General features: G+C 41.2%; 1 non-coding gene across 1 annotated transcript; it reads left to right on the top strand.

Annotated features, from left to right (window-relative positions):
• The first annotated feature begins 12,728 nt into the window (after positions 1 to 12,728).
• LOC131244719 (small nucleolar RNA R71) lies at positions 12,729 to 12,835 on the top strand. Its single transcript, XR_009170496.1, has one exon. It is a non-coding gene; the product is annotated as a small nucleolar RNA R71 (small nucleolar RNA).
• Positions 12,836 to 19,111: the final 6,276 nt, after the last annotated feature.

Genomic DNA, 19,111 nt, shown 5'->3' with positions numbered 1-19,111 from the left:
ATGTATGTTTTGTGTCCCGAAGAAGAAACTCCAACTAATGATCTATAGATGTGGACGGAGGACTTTTAATTGAAGATATGAATGATAGTATATTCAATAGGTGAAACCTATTGATAGGATGATCTTTAACGCCTGATATTCAACCAAGGGCCTCAACAGGATCTATCCCACAATTTGGTTGGTCCAGATCCTCCTCTACACAATTCACGTTGAGCTACATCGCGAAAAATTTTCAATTCTAATTCAGCGCGATGTATTAAAAACGGCTCTGTGTGAACCGGCGATGTACAGTGCCCAGTCCATTTCACCGACCATACTCCGTCAAATCCATTTAATTACTATTCCCGCCGTTTAGATAAAATAGAAATAAACAACACTTAGTCTCTTGTGATAGTTTACTACCGCTTTTTTTTTTATACCACCGCTTTACAATGCTGATTAGTCATCCACCTTGTAAATGACACAGTCACACCCCGATCGGGTCCGTCAAAATCGTTGAGTGCCAACGATTCTAACTAACCTTATGATGTTGTTCTTTAAATTCGGACCATTCGTTTTTTCGTTTCAACCATCCGTTTTATAGAAAAGACTTTGATGGTTGGGATTTATCGAAGATTTTTATTTTAAAGGTTCCTTTCATCTATGACGTACCCCACGATTTGGATGGCCTGGATATAGTACGCGTGTACGAGGTGTAGAGAGGAGGGTCACCACTATTTTGAAAAGGATGCGTCGAAGAAAAAGGATGTTGTCGGGCGTCGCCTCACCTGCCGAAAGGTACGGGACGAAAGAAAGAAAGTTCGTTTTACGTCTTTCGCGATGTAGAAACTGGCATATATCGCTACCTACTGGGGCCAACTTTCAGAGGCGATCCAATGTTTTGAGCCGTGTATATTCTAAATAATACGATGGATGTAAGATGTGTTTCCGTAACAATGCATTAGAAATGGCCAAACCTTCGATTTTCAGATTTTAATTAGATCCATTGACCATTTCTTCTCATTCTTTTAAATTCATCTGCATATGGTCATTGAAAGAACCAACCGTTCAGTAAAACGTATCATACTTTTATCCTCACAAATAGACTCGGAAAGATGGACAGTTCAGATCATTGGGATACTGAAAATGTACGCGCCAAAGGTGGCGAGAGACGCTTGTTGCTTAGTCGCGACAGACATAAAACGGCCACGAAGGGAGAAGAGGATAGAGTCTGGCGGATGTGAGAAAATTTCAAAAGCGGATTTGATAAAAGAGGAGGAGATTTTATTTTGAATTTTTTTAAAAAAACAAAGAGAAAGAGAGGGAAAGAAAAAGCGGGAAAAGCGAGAGAATAGAAACTGGCGCGGTCTGTTAGACAGCCTGCAACAAATGCTTGTTTTTGGAAAATTAAAATGCGTTTTCTTTATTTCTCGATCGGAATTTCGGAGTTCCCGCTGAGAGGGGAGCAGCAACGGTCACTTTCTGATGTGGACCATCGAGCTCCTTACTCTATAGTTACGACTTACGATATTCAAATTGCTGAGTGCTTCATGTTCGGTCGCCCACTCGGGCACTTGCCCTTTCTTGAATACTCTGGTGTCCCTGGAGTGGGCCCCACATTAGCTGTTTTCTTTCTTTATTTTCCCTGGAAGGAGGGAATGTGTACATCATTCATTCAAATGCTAGGAGTGGGCCCCACCTGGTGTTTTTTGTATGACACGCATTGTTGTGGATGGTACAAAATACCAACAGATTTCCAACTTGAGTTGCTGGACGGTGGGCCCCACTTGTCTAATAAGTTGAATTTTAAAAATTCGATTTCGTTGCTTGAGCATTTGTACGGTCTCTGTGAATTTTAAAAATGCCCACCGAGGTTTTTTTTTTTATTTATTAGAAATCCTAGCTATAGGGGGGACCTTTCGTTGTTGAGTTTGCAATGATGGTGGTGGTGACCCTTCAACCATACACGTGGCATAACTGTACAAGAATCCAGACTGTCCAAATACCTGGCCTAGCTGTGGATGAAGCCCAAGCTAAAAATTGCCTTGAGAAGATAACATAAACCATCTTGTTTTTTCCTTCAATTTGGACCATCCATTTGAGAGCCTAGCTTTACTACATCAGTGTGCTTGTTGGGATATGCTTCATTGTGATGGGAACCTCAGTTTGAACGGTCTGGATACGCCTGCATCACTGCCAAACCTCAGGAGGACTAGTCACCACCATTTTTAAGTAAGGTAAAACTAACATATGAGCCACTTCCTATTTAGCTCGGTACAGTAATACCGGAGCGGATTGCCTGTGACCTGGGCACCGAGATAAATCTGTGCCCGGGGATGTGTGGGGTCCATAGAGATGTACTTGAAGAATCCACTCCGTCCATATGTTTTAAAATAGCACAATAGAACAGTATTCTAAAATTAAGTCAGATCCAAAACTCAGGTGGAGCACACCAACAAAACAGTGGGAACAGCAACGTCTACTGTTGACACCTTCCGGGAGCAGAATATGATTTTTATATGCCATCCAAACCGTTCAAAGAATTATTACCACTCAGATAACTGTAGGAACCACTGCTTAGTTTGGTATGGGCCACGTGAGTTTTGGATCTGTCTGATATTTAGAATCCTGTCCTATTACAGTCTTTCAAAACAGATGGATGGAGTGGATTTCTAAAGCACATCTCTATGGGCCCCACACATCCCCTGGCACAGAGATATCTCTGTGCCTCGGGTCATACGCAATCCGCTCCCCAGTCATACACGCAGATGGCCCATCTCTCGTACATCAGCGATGGGCCATATCCATTTCAATTAACCAGACAATCATAACCGTCAGATCAGTGTGATTGTGGACAAAATCAGCCAGTTGAGATTGTCCGATCCATGTCGCTTCCAACCATGGCACGTGGGCCCATGTCTCAACGAGTGGTCGAGGAACATCAGTGCGAACTCGTTGTAATGGGGTGCATTTGGGCCACGTTAGAGATAGCTGCGCTAATTATTATAAAAGGTTGAGTGGCGGTTAAGCATTATACAATCGGTGCCTTTTCCTTTTTTGCTTTTTAAGCATGGAATGGAAAAAGGTCAGCTTCCAAACATATCTATATCTTTTGTAGCACGTGTGTTGAACGACCACACGTTTGTAGATACCTGCCTTCCATTAACAACCACACATACTAAATTGTACGGCTTTTTCTTTCTCCCTTTGATACTCAGTCTGAGTATGACACAGATGCTTGATACACATGCACTCAGATTCACACACGTGTCATATATCAACTCCAAGTGACAAATTCATGGAACCCATTATCATGGCCAGCCACTATCCCAAAATCAGATGGGTTGACCGATCCCATGGTCTGATTCTTGGGCATTTTTAATTGTATAAGTGAGACTTGTAAATATCTTTTATTTTTAACTGTCCAATAAATATCCACCAATCTGATATTGAGATAAGATAAATGGAGTTTACATTCTTTCAAGCATGAATTTAAATTGAAAATTATGATTTGGGCAATTTTATTTGGCCTACTTATATTCCACAAACACATTTCAAAGTAATATCCGTCTGTCAGTCGTCCATTTTCTTTGTTGAAGTTTCGAGTGTTTTTCTTTTATGTTCGCTTGTTTGTCCCTATTATGATTTGCTCTTACATTATTTATCTCTAGGTCCACACGTACCACATTCTTTTTGTGTGTCGCCGTTCAACACTAACCGTTGCAAATGAATCATGTCCATTCGTTGAATTCATTTTACTCGCCTAACCGCAGATTGACATGGACTCGGATTCTGCAGTGTCCTATTCAGTACAGAACTCAATAGTAGTCAGCACTAGAATAGCACTATGAGCCCCGAAATGATGTATGTGTTCAATCTACACTGTTCATTTTAGGGTATGAGCTAGAAAATGAAACAGATTCAAACCTCAAGTGGACTACACCACAAGAAGCAATGGCCATAATGACACCACTGTTAAAACATTCTTAGATTTTACATGGACGTTTATTTGTCATCTAACCTGTTAATAAAGTCATATAAACATGGCGATGGAGAAGCATAAAAATCAACTTGGTCCAAAACTTCACTAGTTCAAAAGAAGTTTCCAGCAAAAGTATTTAATCCTTACTATTTCTCATGGGGTACTTCATGCTAAATTTGAAACTATCTCATTTTTTTTACCCTAAATTGATATAGCCAACGGGATAGATAACTTGGATAAAACACATACATCATTGATAGCCTAAAGGGTCACTATAGAATCCAAGCCTCATTGACCCACTTCTTATGGGTGCCACCCTACATCGACAGGCACTCTATTTTTGCCATGTGTGTTATCTTATGTGATTAACTACTTCTATATATATATATATATATATATATATATATATATATATATATATATATATATATATATATATAGGGGTGTATGCCAACTGAGCTAGCTCGGTTAGCTTGCTTGACTCGAATCGAAAAAGCTCAATTTGTTCACTCCCCAAGTATAGGGTTGTGATGTAGTAATAAACTCGGTAAGACCGAGGTCGAATCCACAGGGACTGATACCTGTACGTTATCTGAAATCAAGTAGAACTAGAACTAGATTAAGATGTAATCTAAACCAAGTAGAATTTAAGAAATAATTGTGGAACAATTATCTAAAACTTTAAGGAATTCAGAGGAAGGAAACTAGGGTTTCAGAGGATCCACTTGTAGAGATCAGGGAGATCTTATGCCTGCATCAAGGATTATGGAATTCAAACTGAACTTACTTGATCTGATTTTCAAGAGATGAAAGGTATATGAATTAGAATGGATTCTATCATCAAACCATGCCCAGGAGACAAAGTAAACAACAGAATTAAACTAATTACCAACCAACCAACAACGTATGAAGATCAGGAAGGGTACTGTCATCCTACCATGCCCATGGAACAATGATGAACAACAGGGCTTCCTGACTTCATAAACATAAAAATGGGAAGAAATATTCAAAGCCATGGCAAACCCATTGTAATTTCAGTCACAACAGACTATTAAAGACTAAGAAAACTATTCCTTGAATAATCAACTTAAACTCAGTTCAGAAATTTAAATTAAGTGCATAGAATTAGACTCTCCCATCTCGCTACAGGCTTCACCTCTTAGCCCTAGTTAAGAGGATTAGCCACACATGAATGGCCTGAAACTAATACAAGTGAAAAGAAAAAAACGGAACACAAAGAAAAGGAAAGAAGAAAACCCTTAGTGTTTGCACATTCCAGCAGCCCAAGCCACCTCCACGTTTTCTCCTCTTTCTTCAAAGCCGAGACCGCAACCCTGCTCGTGATCCAACAACCCACGGCTCCAGCTTGATCTCCTCTTTCTTTCTTCCTTGCTCCTGCTCACCCTTCTCTCTCCGTTTCTCTTCCTTCGTCCAAGCCCTTCCTCCAATCAAGCTCAAGTCCTCCTCTTCCTTCTTCCACATGCGCCAGGATACCCCCTCAGTCGAATGGAGAGGTGTTATTTATAAAGAGAATTCGCACAAGTCATATTCCAACCAGGAGTTGGATTTCATTCCTGCGCATCCTGTTTTTACACAGGGACGATCGGATGCTGATTGTTGTCCACTGATTCACTTTTGATCCCATCTGTCAGCATGGGGACAGACAAAATCCCCTTACCTATCATCTGGATGGTCCAGATCATGGTTTTGATCGACACCGAAATCGTGTAACAGCCCGCAAAAGTCGGCCTGTGCCCGGACGCGAAAACAGGGACCGCGTTTTCATTACGCCGTGACGCTGGTGGGGTCCATACTCAGATTCAAATGAAAATCCAAGCCGTCCACTAGATTGCTCTCGGAATTTCGGTCGGGAACGGAAGGTTTTTGGCCGTCCGTTGATGTGGTCCACCGAGTTTCTCTTCCACCGTCTATCGTGCCTTTAACGGTTAGGATTCTGCAACATTTCACATGGTCTCAAAAGGCCGCATGATGTGTGGGGCCCACAAGCAGAACTGACGTTGGTGCGGATCTTCACTGTAACGGCACTTGCCGTTTTGCGTAAGGAGTCGGTCAAATCCGACTTTGACCGAGAATCTCGGTCCAGTGTACGCTGAGTGCGCATGCACTTGTGTTCGTGCGATGTACATGTGGCTCCATTGTGATGGTTGTGAGAAATCCGTTCCATCCATCTCTTTTCTCAGATCATTTTAATAGTTGGGACCATAATTGGAGCATATCTAGGTATCAGGCGGGCCCCAAATCAGGATTTAAGAGGCTAATCCATCCGTTGGGACACTTCCACAAGGACTGAACAGATGAAATTCGACGTGTACGGTTAATTTATGGTCCTTAGGCCACGTATGGAGTTTCGAACTGATCAGATGGTGGGAACCCTATGATCTTGCATTCTGGACACTTTTCAGGCCAGTTGAGCTTCAATTTCTCGATTTTCTTGGATTCTTGGCGTGCATATCCGTCGATCTTGGTCTCCTGGGGTCCGTCGCTTGCCCTAGTGATTTCAGACCGTTCAATCCATGCTTTTAGTACCTTTTCCAGTCCAGGCTCGTGAATACGCTCTGCATCACAAACATGATTAAAATGGGCTTATTAAACGGTACCATGTTCATAAATCCAGGCAATAACTGGGTCTGATATGCAATATTTGACCCTCAACACAACCCCCAACCAGCATTTTGCTAATCCCGAGCAAAGTATGCGAAAAATAAATTGAGAATTACAGGATAATTTCTACAACTCAAGAGATTTATGAAAAATAGTTCAGATACTCGAATTCTAAGATTCATGAATGTTGGCATTACTTTTTCCTGAAATTAAGCTCACGGTAAACTTCATAATCAAGTTCAAAATATTAGTCCATCAATTAGAATAATTCTAATTATTGAATTCCATGGATGTATAGTCCAATCTCGACTTGTCAACATTAAGATTCACCTTGATATTTAAGGATATCATTGGTAACAAATAAGAGAAATCACGATAACCCAACTTGGCTTACACCTATCTTTTTATTCTTTTAATTTTTGATTTTTTTTTTTATTTCATTAGAAGTAACGCCAAGAAGAGGGATCAAATCCTCACCTACAGGGAGCAAACCTAATGTAAAAACTGTACACCCAACTTTTTCACATATCATTCATGGGGAATCGAATCCTCACCTATAGGGAGCAAACCTATGGTAAAGACTGTTCGCCCAATCCTTTTAATTTTCTCAGGCCGGTTCTGTTCATGCTTAGTGATTACCACGTTAATCCTTTAATATCAGACTGAAACCTTAACATGCAAGCGAGATGTGTCTTGCGAATTCATGACTCAATCAATATTTACAAATTCTAATAATGGATTAATAATTCAAACTTAGCTGCGAAATTTAATAGATAACTGAATCCAAGAGTCATGAAGTACCAACATCACTCATTTTGAAATTCAAAGTGCCCTAGATGGCCATCAAAATCACTTTGAATTCATCAAAAATCCTGAAAAATTAAAAATTTTCACAACTTTTGCTCAAGACCAAGAAAACACTGATTAGGAAACCTAATCTCCCACCCCCAACCAAAAATCTACATTGTCCTCAATGTAAAAAGAAATAGACATGCAATGCACATGAGACAACGGAAAAATAGGAGTGATGGAAAGATAATACCTGGACGAAAGAATCAAGAGGCTTTCCAAAGATATCTACGTAAGAGCGGGTCAACACAAGAGAGAAACCAAATAAAATAATAAAAAAAAATAACAAAAATTAAAATCCTACCGACACCACTTTCGTAGGTGCTTTCGATTGCATTTAGCGTATGCAACAAGCCTTTAAACCCCTAGGTTGCCCCTAGTGGACGAGTTGTAGTCTCGTGAGGGTTTGCAGTAATGTTACCCACAAACATTGAACTAACTAATGATATCAACGAAATAAAATGAAGAGCTGGGCTGCCTCCCAGGAGCGCTAAGTTTACGGTCTTCAGCCAGACAAATAAAGTAACTACCCTAGTCCTAAGAAAACAGGAAACCTACCTATACCTCCATCAGACTAGGAGATCAATCCTGGTACACAGGATCAGTCAAAGGCATGGACATGTCCTCTGAATCAAATTTCTCGACAAATGGTTTCAATCGATGTCCATTGACTTTAAACTCCTTGCCATTGTCGGGATCTCTTATCTCAACGGCCCCATGCGAAAAAACAGTGACAACGATGTAAGGGCCGGTCCAACGAGATCGAAGGTTACCCGGAAAGAGATGTAATCGAGAATTGTACAAAAGGACCTTCTGACCAGGCGTGAATGATTTTCGCAAAATGTGTTGGTCATGAAATGCTTTCGTCTTGTCCTTGTAAATTCTCCAATTATCGTACGCATCATTCCGGATTTCCTCAAGTTCATTCAATTGAAGTTTGCGTAGCGAGCCAGCGTTGTTTAGATTGAAATTAAGATTTTTGATCGCCCAGTACGCTTTATGTTCCAGCTCCACGGGCAAGTGACAAGCTTTCCCATAGATAAGTCTAAAGGGAGACATTCCAATAGGGGTTTTAAAGGCAGTACGGTATGCCCATAAGGCATCGGTCAATCGGATTGACCAATCCTTACGGTCAGGGTTAACCGTTTTCTCCAAAATGTGTTTAATTTCCCTATTAGAAATCTCAGCTTGCCCACTTGTCTATGGGTGGTATGGGGTGCTCACCTTATGAGAGATACCGTATTTCTTCATTAAGCTCTCAAATGATTTATTACAAAAGTGTGAGCCCCCATCACTAATGATGGCTCGAGGCGTTCCGAATCGAGAAAGAATGTTTTCTTTTAAAAATTTAATGACCGTGCGATGGTCATTCTTTTGACACGGAATCGCTTCGACCCATTTAGTGACATAATCCACGGCGAGCAAAATATACAGATTTCCAAACGATTGGGGGAATGGTCCCATGAAATCAATGCCCCAGCAATCAAATGCTTCAATGATAAGAATGGGATTCAAAGGCATCATATTTCGACGGGACAATGCTCTCAATTTTCTGACAACGCTCACAAGCTTTGCAAAACTCATGAGTGTCCCTAAACATAGTGGGCCAGTAAAAGCCACACTGCAGAATCTTGGCCGTGGTCTTTTTAGCAGAAAAGTGACCACCACAGGCTTCTGAGTGATAGAAGGAGATGACGCTCTGATGCTCATCGTCTGGTACACATCTCCTTAAAATTTGGTCTAGGCAATATTTAAATAAATAAGGATCATCCCAGAAAAAGTTGCGCACCTCGGTGAAAAATTTCTTCTTATCTTGTGCAGTCCACTATGTCGGTATGGCTCCTGTAGCAAGATAATTAGCAATATCAGCAAACCAAGGTGAATGGGAGACTCTGAACAGTTGTTCATCAGGAAACATGTCATTGATATGAGTCGTCTCAAGAGACTCAGAGGTATTAAGGCGAGAAAGGTGATCGGCCACTACGTTCTCTACTCCCTTTTTATCTTTAATTTCTAAATCAAATTCCTGGAGTAGAAGGATCTATCGTATCAAACGGGGCTTAGAATCATTCTTAGAAAGAAGATACTTAAGTGCTGCATGATCTGTGTAGATAATGATTTTGGATCCGATCAAGTAGGACCTAAATTTGTCCAAGGCGAACACTACAGGTAAGAGTTCTTTTTCCGTAGTCGAGTAGTTCACCTGGGCAGAATTTAAAGTTCTACTTGCGTAATGAATGACGTAGGGCCTCTTATCTTTTCTCTGGCCTAGGACCGCCCCAAGAGCATAATCAGAAGCGTCGCAGATAAGCTCAAAAGGAAGGCTCCAGTCGGGTGGCTGCATGATAGGTGCAGTGGTTAACGTGCCCTTAAGCTTGGTGAAAGCTTCCTGGCATTGCTCAGTCCACTCGTACGGAGCATCCTTTTGAAGAAGATTACATAAATGACGAGAGAAGAGACTAAAGTCCTTTATGAATCGCCTGTAAAATCCTGCGTGTCCTAAGAAGGATCGCACGTCTCTGATGTTCTTGGGTGGAGGTAGGTTAGAGATAAGATCGATTTTTGCCTTATCTACCTCGATTCCTTTGGACGAGATGATATGCCCAAGGACAATTCCCTTCTGAACCATGAAATGGTACTTCTCCCAATTAAATACCAAGTTCTTTTCTTCACATCTTTTCAGTACACATTTAAGACTTTCCAAGCACTTGCTGAAAGATGGACCATAAACAGAAAAATCGTCCATGAAGACCTCTAGATATTGCCCTACCATATCAGAAAAGATACTAAGCATATATTGCTGAAAGGTGGCAGGGGCATTACATAGTCCGAATGACATCCTTCGATAGGCAAAGGTGCCGTAGGGACATGTAAATGTGGTTTTTTCTTGGTCTTCAGGGGCTATCTCTATCTGGTTGTAGCCCGAATACCCGTCAAGAAAACTGTAATAGGAATGACCAGCTAACATTTCCAGGATCTGATCAATGAATGGTAAAGGAAAGTGGTCTTTCCTCGTGACGGTATTCAACTTCCTGTAGTCAATGCACATTCTCCAACCAGTAGTGACTCTAGTTGGCACGAGTTCATTATTAGCATTGGCTACGATGGTGATTCCAGACTTCTTAGGGACCACTTGAGTTGGACTCACCCATTGACTATCAGATATAGGGTATATGATCCCCGCGTCCAATAGTTTAAGAACCTCGGCCTTAACCACTTCCTTCATGTTTGGATTTAGTCTACGTTGTGGTTGCCGAGCGATTTTTGCATTATCCTCAAGATATATGCGGTGAGTACAAATCGAGGGATCGATTCCCTTGAGGTCCGCTATCGTCCATCCCAGGGCTCCTTTATGCTCAATGAGAGTAGATATGAGCGTACTCTCCTGTTCTTTCTCCAGGTGGGCAGAGATCACCACCGGGTATGTCTCATCTTGACCTAAATAGGCATATTTCAAATCAGATGGCAAAGGTTTTAGGTCAAGCTTCGGCGGCTTGAGGTTAGATGGTAGAGGCACTACATCGGTTTGTGGTAATTCTTCAAATTGTGGCCTCCACCGGTTAACTTCAAGTACCGGTGCAGTATCAAGCAAGGCGCACGTCTCCCTAATCATGTCATCATCAAAATCATGGGAGTGGGCCAGGCACGTCTCCAGATGGTCGGAGGATAAGGTCAGCGGTGTCGTATCTTCCACGAAAGAGTCAATCATGTTAATGTCGTGGAAATCGTCATCATCCTCTGATTGCTGCCGTTATTGAAAAAAATGTTTGACTCCAATGTCAAATTTTCAAAAGACATAGTCATGATACCATTCCTGCAATTGATAATTGCATTTGACGTGGCAAGAAATGGGCGACCAAGAATGACGGGAATCTGAGTGCTCATGTTATTGATGGGTTCGGTGTCCAGGATGATAAAATCTACAGGGTAGTAAAATCTATCGACCTGAACTAACATATCCTCAATTATCCCTCTTGGTACACGAACAGAGCGATCAGCAAGTTGTAGTGTGGTTAGGGTGGGTTTTAATTCACCCAAACCTAACTGTTTGTATACCGAGTAGGGAATCAGATTGACGCTTGCTCCTAAGTCAAGAAGTGCGTGATCAATTCGATGGTTCCCGATTACACATGATATGGTTGGGCTACCGGGATCCTTGAATTTCTGCGGCACGTCTTGCTTCAGGATGGCACTCACTTTCTTAGTCAAGAAGATTTTCTTTTGAATAATTTTCCGTCGTTTGGTCGTGCATAAGTCTTTCAGGAATTTGGCATATGAAGGTATCTGTTTAACGACATCAAGTAGAGGAATGTTGACTTTCACTTGTTTCAACACCTCTAGGATATCCTGAGAGTTAGAGAGAGGTTTTGGTGAAACCAACCGTTGGGGGAATGGAGCAACTGGCTTCTCTAGAAGTTTCGGTTCTACTTTTTGTGGGGCATCACTGGATCCATCATTGTTGTCCTCTTCTGGTTCTTGAGGCTTTTCGGGCCTAACCGAAAGAGTTTTATCAATGATCTTCTCACTCCTAAGAGTGGTGATGGCTTTAGCATGCCCTATCTGATTTGAAGAGCTGGGATCATTACTCTCGTACTGCGGTTTAGGATTGGGGAGAGGTTGTGCAGGAAGCATCCCCTTTTCTATAACCGTCATACGAGAATCTATCTTTTGCATAAAATCTGTAATTCCCCGCATTGCCTGAGCCAGCTCTTGTATGAGATTTTGAACCGGTTCCTCTTGAGGTTTCACTTGATTTGGATTTTAATTGAAGAAACCTGGAGGAGTAGCCGTCTGTCCATTCCTCCAACTAAAGTTTGGATGATTTTTCCAGCCAGGGTTGTATGTATTGGAGTTAGGTCCAGTAAAAGGTCTTTGATAATTATTTACGGCATTGGCTTGATCATTCAACACTCCTCGAAAGGCAGGTATTGTAGGACAGTTTTCAGTTGTGTAAATGTTGCAATCACAGATGCCGCAAACAATTTCATTGACCTTATCCTTCTTTCCTTCCATGGCCTCAACTTTCCTTATGAGCGTAGTCACTTTACACTTGAGATCATCCTCTTCTTTCAAGAGATATAATCCACCTTTCTCCTTTAATTGAGTCGGCCTAGACGTGGTGTTCGCCATTGGGTAATAGTCCCATGATTGTATTTTTTCAGCGAGACTATCGAGGTAATCCCATACCTCGTCGACGTCTTTATTAATGAACTCTCCATTACACATTGTCTCGACCATTTGGCGCATGGAAGATGTCAGTCCATCGTAAAAAAAATTTGTAATGCGCCACGTTTCAAATCCGTGTTGTGGGCATGAACTGACCAAATCTTTGAACCTTTCCCAACATTGGAAGAATGTTTCATCTTCCTTTTGGGCAAAGTTCATTATTGCTTTTCTGAGGGTAATCGTTTTATGATGTGGGAAGAATTTTTTTATGAATTCCCTCTGCATGTCGTTCCATGTGCCAATGGATCTAGGACGCAGTGAATGTAACCACGTCTTAGCTTTCTCTTTTAAGGAAAAAGGAAAGAGTTTCAGCCTGATTGTATCCTCAGATACATTAGGAAAACATAATGTAGCCATAATCTCATCGAATTCTTTCAAATGTAAATATGGACTCTCTGATTCAAGTCCATGAAATTTGGGAAGGAGTTGGATAACTCCTGGCTTGATGTCCATTTGTCCTGTGTTTTCAGGAAAAATCATGCATGAGGGCATACTCACTCCCGCCGGTTGTAGATAATCTCGTAAAGTACGAGGCGGGGGTGCCTGTTGCACCTCGTTCTCATCTTGGGTATCCTCCACCCTGGGTGGAAGTAGAGGAGGTTGGTCTTCAGCCATAACTTCAGTTAACTCAGGGAATTTCGAGCGGTGTCTAGTCCTGCGATGGATAGTCAACCCCTCAACCAATCCTCCTTCAGTCAAGAGACGTCGAGTGTTGTCACGGGCCCACTTGGGCATGAAAACACCCGCAGCCCTCAATTAAAAACCTAATCCTAAGAAAGGAAAAGAAAATCTAGAAAGAAAGAGAGAGTTGGAAAGAAATTACCAAATTGGAGTCCTGAGTTAAAACCTGCAAAATAAAATAAAATAAGTTAGATTTTTTTTTTTTTAAAAAAGAGAAGAACAAATCCTTTAAAAGAAGGATATAAGTGAACTAGCTTCTAAAAGAAAGAATTCTTAAAAGAAAATGAAAATTTCTAAAATAAATTAGGAGAGTCCTAAACTAGAAAGTAAATTACTAAAAAAGAATTGTAAAATAGAAAGTAGGGAAGGAGCTTACCGAATTAGAAATTTCTATCTTAAAGGCCTACAAAATAGGAAGGTTAGTTTCTAAACAAAATTTCTAAAAATAAATTAGGAAACAAATTAGATTCTAAAAGAGTTAAAATTAGAAAGTTACTAAAAAAAATAATAAAAAAATAATAATAATAAAAATTAGAAAGAATTTCTAAAAAGGGAAATAATTAACCTAGTTTTTAAAAAACAAAAGATGAAGGTTTAAAAATAAACTAGTTCCTAAAAATAAAAAATACTAGAAAATAGAAAATTTTCAAAACTCAAATCCTGATTCTAAAAATAGAAAAAGTAGAGGAATTAGAAAGGGATTACCAGTTTAGAAGCTTATGTCAAGATCCTATAAAACAGGAAACAAGTTAGTTTTGAACTAAAATAAAAAAAAACTAAAGTTAGTAAAATCCTAATCTTAAACTAATCCTAAAACCAATTAATTTCAGAGAATCGTAACTATAAAGATCCAAAACTTGTTCACTCCCCAAGTATAGGGTTGTGATGTAGTAATAAACTCGATAAGACCGAGGTCGAATCCACATGGACTGATACTTGTACGTTATCTGAAATCAAGTAGAACTAGAACTAGACTAAGATGTAATCTAAACCAAGTAGAATTTAAGAAATAATTGTGGAACAATTATCTAAAACTTTTAAGGAATTCAGAGGAAGGAAACTAGGGTTTCAGAGGATCCACTTGTAGAGATCAGGGAGATCTTATGCCTGCATCAAGGATTATGGAATTCAAACTGAACTTACTTGATCTGATTTTCAAGAGATGAAAGGTATATGAATTAGAATGGATTTCATCATCAAACCATGCCCAGGAGACAAAGTAAACAACAGAATTAAACTAATTACCAACCAACCAACAACGTATGAAGATCAGGAAAGGTACTGTCATCCTACTATGCCCATGGAACAATGATGAACAACAGGGCTTCCTGACTTCATAAACATAAAAAGGGGAAGAAATATTCAAAGCCATGGCAAACCCATTGTAATTTCAGTCACAACAGACCATTAAAGACTAAGAAAACTATTCCTTGAATAATCAACTTCAACTCAGTTCAGAAATTTAAATTAAGTGCATAGAATTAGACTCTCCCATCTCGCTACAGGCTTCACCTCTTAGCCCTAGCTAAGAGGATTAGCCACACATGAATGGCCTGAAACTAATACAAGTGAAAAGAAAAAAATGGAACACAAAGAAAAGGAAAGAAGAAAACCCTTAGTGTTTGCACATTCCAGCAGCCCAAGCCACCTCCACGTTTTCTCCTCTTTCTTCAAAGCCGAGACCGCAACCCTGCTCGTGATCCAGCAGCCCACGGCTCCAGCTTGATCTCCTCTTTCTTTCTTCCTTGCTCCTGCTCACCCTTCTCTCTCCGTTTCTCTTCCTTCGTCCAAGCCCTTCTGCCAATCAAGCTCAAGTCCTCCTCTTCCTTCTTCCACATGCGCCAGGATACCCCCTCAGTCGAATGGAGAGGTGTTATTTATAAAGAGAATTCGCACAAGTCATATTCCAACCAGGAGTTGGATTTCATTCCTGCGCATCCTGTTTTTACACAGGGACGATCGGATGCTGATTGTTGTCCACTGATTCACTTTCGATCCCATCTGTCAGCATGGGGACAGACAAAATCCCCTTACCTATCATCTGGATGGTCCGGATCATGGTTTTGATCGACACCGAAATCATGCAACAGCCCACAAAAGTCGGCCTGCGCCCGGACGCGAAAACAGGGACCGCGTTTTCATTACGCCGTGACGCTGGTGGGGTCCATACTCAGATTCAAATGAAAATCCAAGCCGTCCACTAGATTGCTCTCGAAATTTCGTTCGAGAACGGAAGGTTTTTGGCCGTCAGTTGATGTGGTCCACCGAGTTTCTCTTCCACCGTCTATCGTGCCTTTAACGGTTAGGATTCTGCAACATTTCACATGGTCTCAAAAGGCCGCCTTGGTGAGGTAAATACCCCACCTACGCACACAATGGACGGTCCCGATTGATGCTATGCATGATGTGTGGGGCCCACAAACAGAACCGACGTTGGTGCGGATCTTCACTGTAATGGCACTTGCCGTTTTGCGTAAGGAGTCAGTCAAATCCGACTTTGACCGAGAATCTCGGTCCAGTGTACGCTGAGTGCGCATGCACTTGTGTTCGTGCAATGTACATGTGGCTCCATTGTGATGGTTGTGAGAAATCCGTTCCATCTATCTCTTTTCTCAGATCATTTTAATAGTTGGGACCATAATTGGAGCATATCTAGGTATCAGGCGGGCCCCAAATCAGGATTTAAGAGGCTAATCCATCCGTTGGGACACTTTCACAAGGACTGAACAGATGAAATTCGACGTGTACGGTTAATTTATGGTCCTCAGGCCACGTATAGAGTTTCAAACTGATCAGATGGTGGGAACCCTATGATCTTGCATTCTGGACACTTTTCAGGCCAGTTGAGCTTCAATTTCTCGATTTTCTTGGATTCCTGGCGTGCATATCCGTCGATCTTGGTCTCCTGGGGTCCGTCGCTTGCCCTGGTGATTTCAGACCGTTAAATCCATGCTTTTAGTACCTTTTTCAGTCCAGGCTCGTGAATACGCCCTGCATCACAAACATGATTAAAATGGGCTTATTAAACGGTACCATGTTCATAAATCCAGGCAATAACTGGGTCTGATATGCAATATTTGACCCTCAACACAATTCGACTTGGGTCAAAGCTGAGCTCGAGTCGAGTCGAGCTGATTTTTTGAGCTTGAAAATGAGTTCGAGCAAGCTTGAGCTTGGCTCGACTCAAATTGAATCTAGCTTGAATCTAGCTCAAATCTAACTCGGATCAAACCAGTTTGGTGACTCAGTTACTTTGCCGTTGCCGTTGCTCACCAAGTGTTTGGTAAAATAACTCAATGAAGTAAGGCGATGGTAAGGAAGGTATGTACAAGAAATAAATAATTTTTTTTTCTTGGATTTTCTTAGTTTTTATATTGTTTAGAAGATGTTTGATAAAATACTTATAAAACCATTACTTCTATTTCACATACAAAGGTATTTTGAAGGTGCAGTCCAGGTGTTTGTGGAAATGCCTCTATGGTGAACTCGGCTCGACTTGAACTCAGCTCAAGCTGGCCCGAGCCGAGTTGGCCAGTCAAGCTCGAGAACCGAGTTGAGTTGAGCTGGCCAGTCAAGCTCTTTAAGCTGAGGTCAGCCAATGGCTAAGCCAAATTTGAGCTAAGGGCAACTCAACTCGGTTCAACTCGATGTACAACCCTACATAGATTTCCGTGTGTGTCACTGTATATTTTCAAGCACGATGTATGACATGACATGGGATTAGCTTTAAATATACAAATAGTAAATACCTTTACAACCCATGTACTGAATAATTCATATATATTTTCAGCTTTTTACAAACAACATCAAGACGGTGATTAGGATAAGATATGATACGGAGTCTTCCTATCACTCCTAGGCATGTTACATGCATGTATCACATGTGCATCACCATTCTAGCCTAGCTCCCATTCATGGCTCCATAGGTCCCACGTGGACCGAAATCGACAATTGTAGCCATCAAAATAGGAGCGATTTTTGCACGCTACTTTTCAAGTGATTAGGATTGTCCGATCACTTTATAATGTTAGGCTACGGTCCACCCTTAGTTATCCGCGGTGAAAGAACGGTTTGGATCGTGACACGCATATGATAAGACGTGGATCTCCATAGGAAATTAGGTTAACACCCACGTGCTTGAGGGGGACACCTTACTGCAATTCCATGTGGTCAGCCAATGTAACATTTGAGGCCCAGTTCAAATACACACGCTTAGCCAACACGTGTGCCGTGAAATAGCCTCTTCAGTTTTTTTTGGAAGTGCGGCAATTGCTTCTCTGACCGAGAGGTCGTTGGGGTGGGGCCCATTTGCCTAATGAATTCATGGCTGCGCGTGATTTCCTAAGGGTGGGCCCTCAGATCTACTTTTTTGATACATCTCCAGCTGTTGATTTGATTTCGGCACTATAATACATGATAACATATTCAGCCTCATCCATGGCCACTACGTTACCGTACTAAAGGTCACAAGGGAAAGGTAGCTCATTGAGCTTGGACAATTAAGCCACATGTATCGGTGATCTAAACCGTTGATCTGATGGGCAACAAAGTTGATCGACCATGACCCAAAGTTTTCCTTATACGGGAAGATCCTAGCCATCCAATGTTGTATTTTCTTCTTAACCATCTGTTTGCTGGCCACTGATACAAGGGTCGGGATGGTTCAACCAGGGTGATTTTTTATTTATTTTATTTTATAAGTCAGGGTTCAAAGTTGTGATCCACGAGAGCAATGGCATCAACCGTTATGCTTGGAAAGCGGTTTCCTTGTTGAAAGTCATCAGGGGTATCTATGGTGGCAGGGGCTGTAGCGCACAGACAGTAATGTATGTGTTTTATATATTTTTTCTCTTTCTTTTTTAAAGCTTGTTAGCACACCTCACTATCAGTTCACACTTCACTGTTAGCCACTCCCAATAGGGACCGATGCCAAGACCTCAGTGTTCAAACGAGGTATCTTTCACTCACTCTATCACTTGAGCTATAGGTCAGGGTAGCATGAGATTACAATGATTTACATTTTGCCATCCAACCTATTTATAGGGCCACACAAACTAGAATAGAAAAAGGACAAATATCAACTGATCCAAAACCTTTTGTGGCCCCTAAAAGGTTTTATTGGTGGGCGTTGAATCACCATTATTTTTTATGATGTGGTCCACTTAAGTTATAGACATATTTCATTTTTGGGCTTCTGCATTTAAAAAAAAATAAAAAAATAAAAAAAAAAGAAAAGAAAAGAAAAAGAAAACTAGAATGAATGGCACCGATACAACACATATATTACTGTGAATCATACAACGCCTACTACTAAGGAGTCACCAAGGCAATACACCTACACGAAGGCAATCCACCTATTGTCATGCCTCAAAAGCTGGATCAGAATGGCCAATGACCGCAACGCTAGCTTAACCGTAGTGAGACGCTAAGATTTAATTCAGCCACGTGCAGTTGCCAGATATGGGGGTGGTTGACTGCATGATCATTTGACAACTTTCAAACATATTTTGCTTGGGCCAATCAAGTCCAATCAAATTCTGCCCAACACCACCAAACTACGTGGCGTTGGGGCCACCATGCTATTTGCGGAAGTTAATATATTCTCCACAAAGGGTATCAGATTCCTTGTGACCTTGCCACCAGGGGTGTTGTGGGCCAACACTGATGTATGTGTTTTATGTTACCATGTCTGTCCACCTAGCCGGCTTATTTTAGGGGATGAGCTATAAAAATTGAATTACATGTAAAGTTCAAGTGGAAGCACAACACAGG

The sequence above is a fragment of the Magnolia sinica genome, chromosome 4, assembly GCF_029962835.1.
Source record: "Magnolia sinica isolate HGM2019 chromosome 4, MsV1, whole genome shotgun sequence".
Taxonomy (NCBI): Eukaryota; Viridiplantae; Streptophyta; class Magnoliopsida; order Magnoliales; family Magnoliaceae; genus Magnolia; species Magnolia sinica.
Note: the sequence above shows the minus strand (reverse complement) of the source record. Positions and strands in the feature narration are given on the sequence as shown.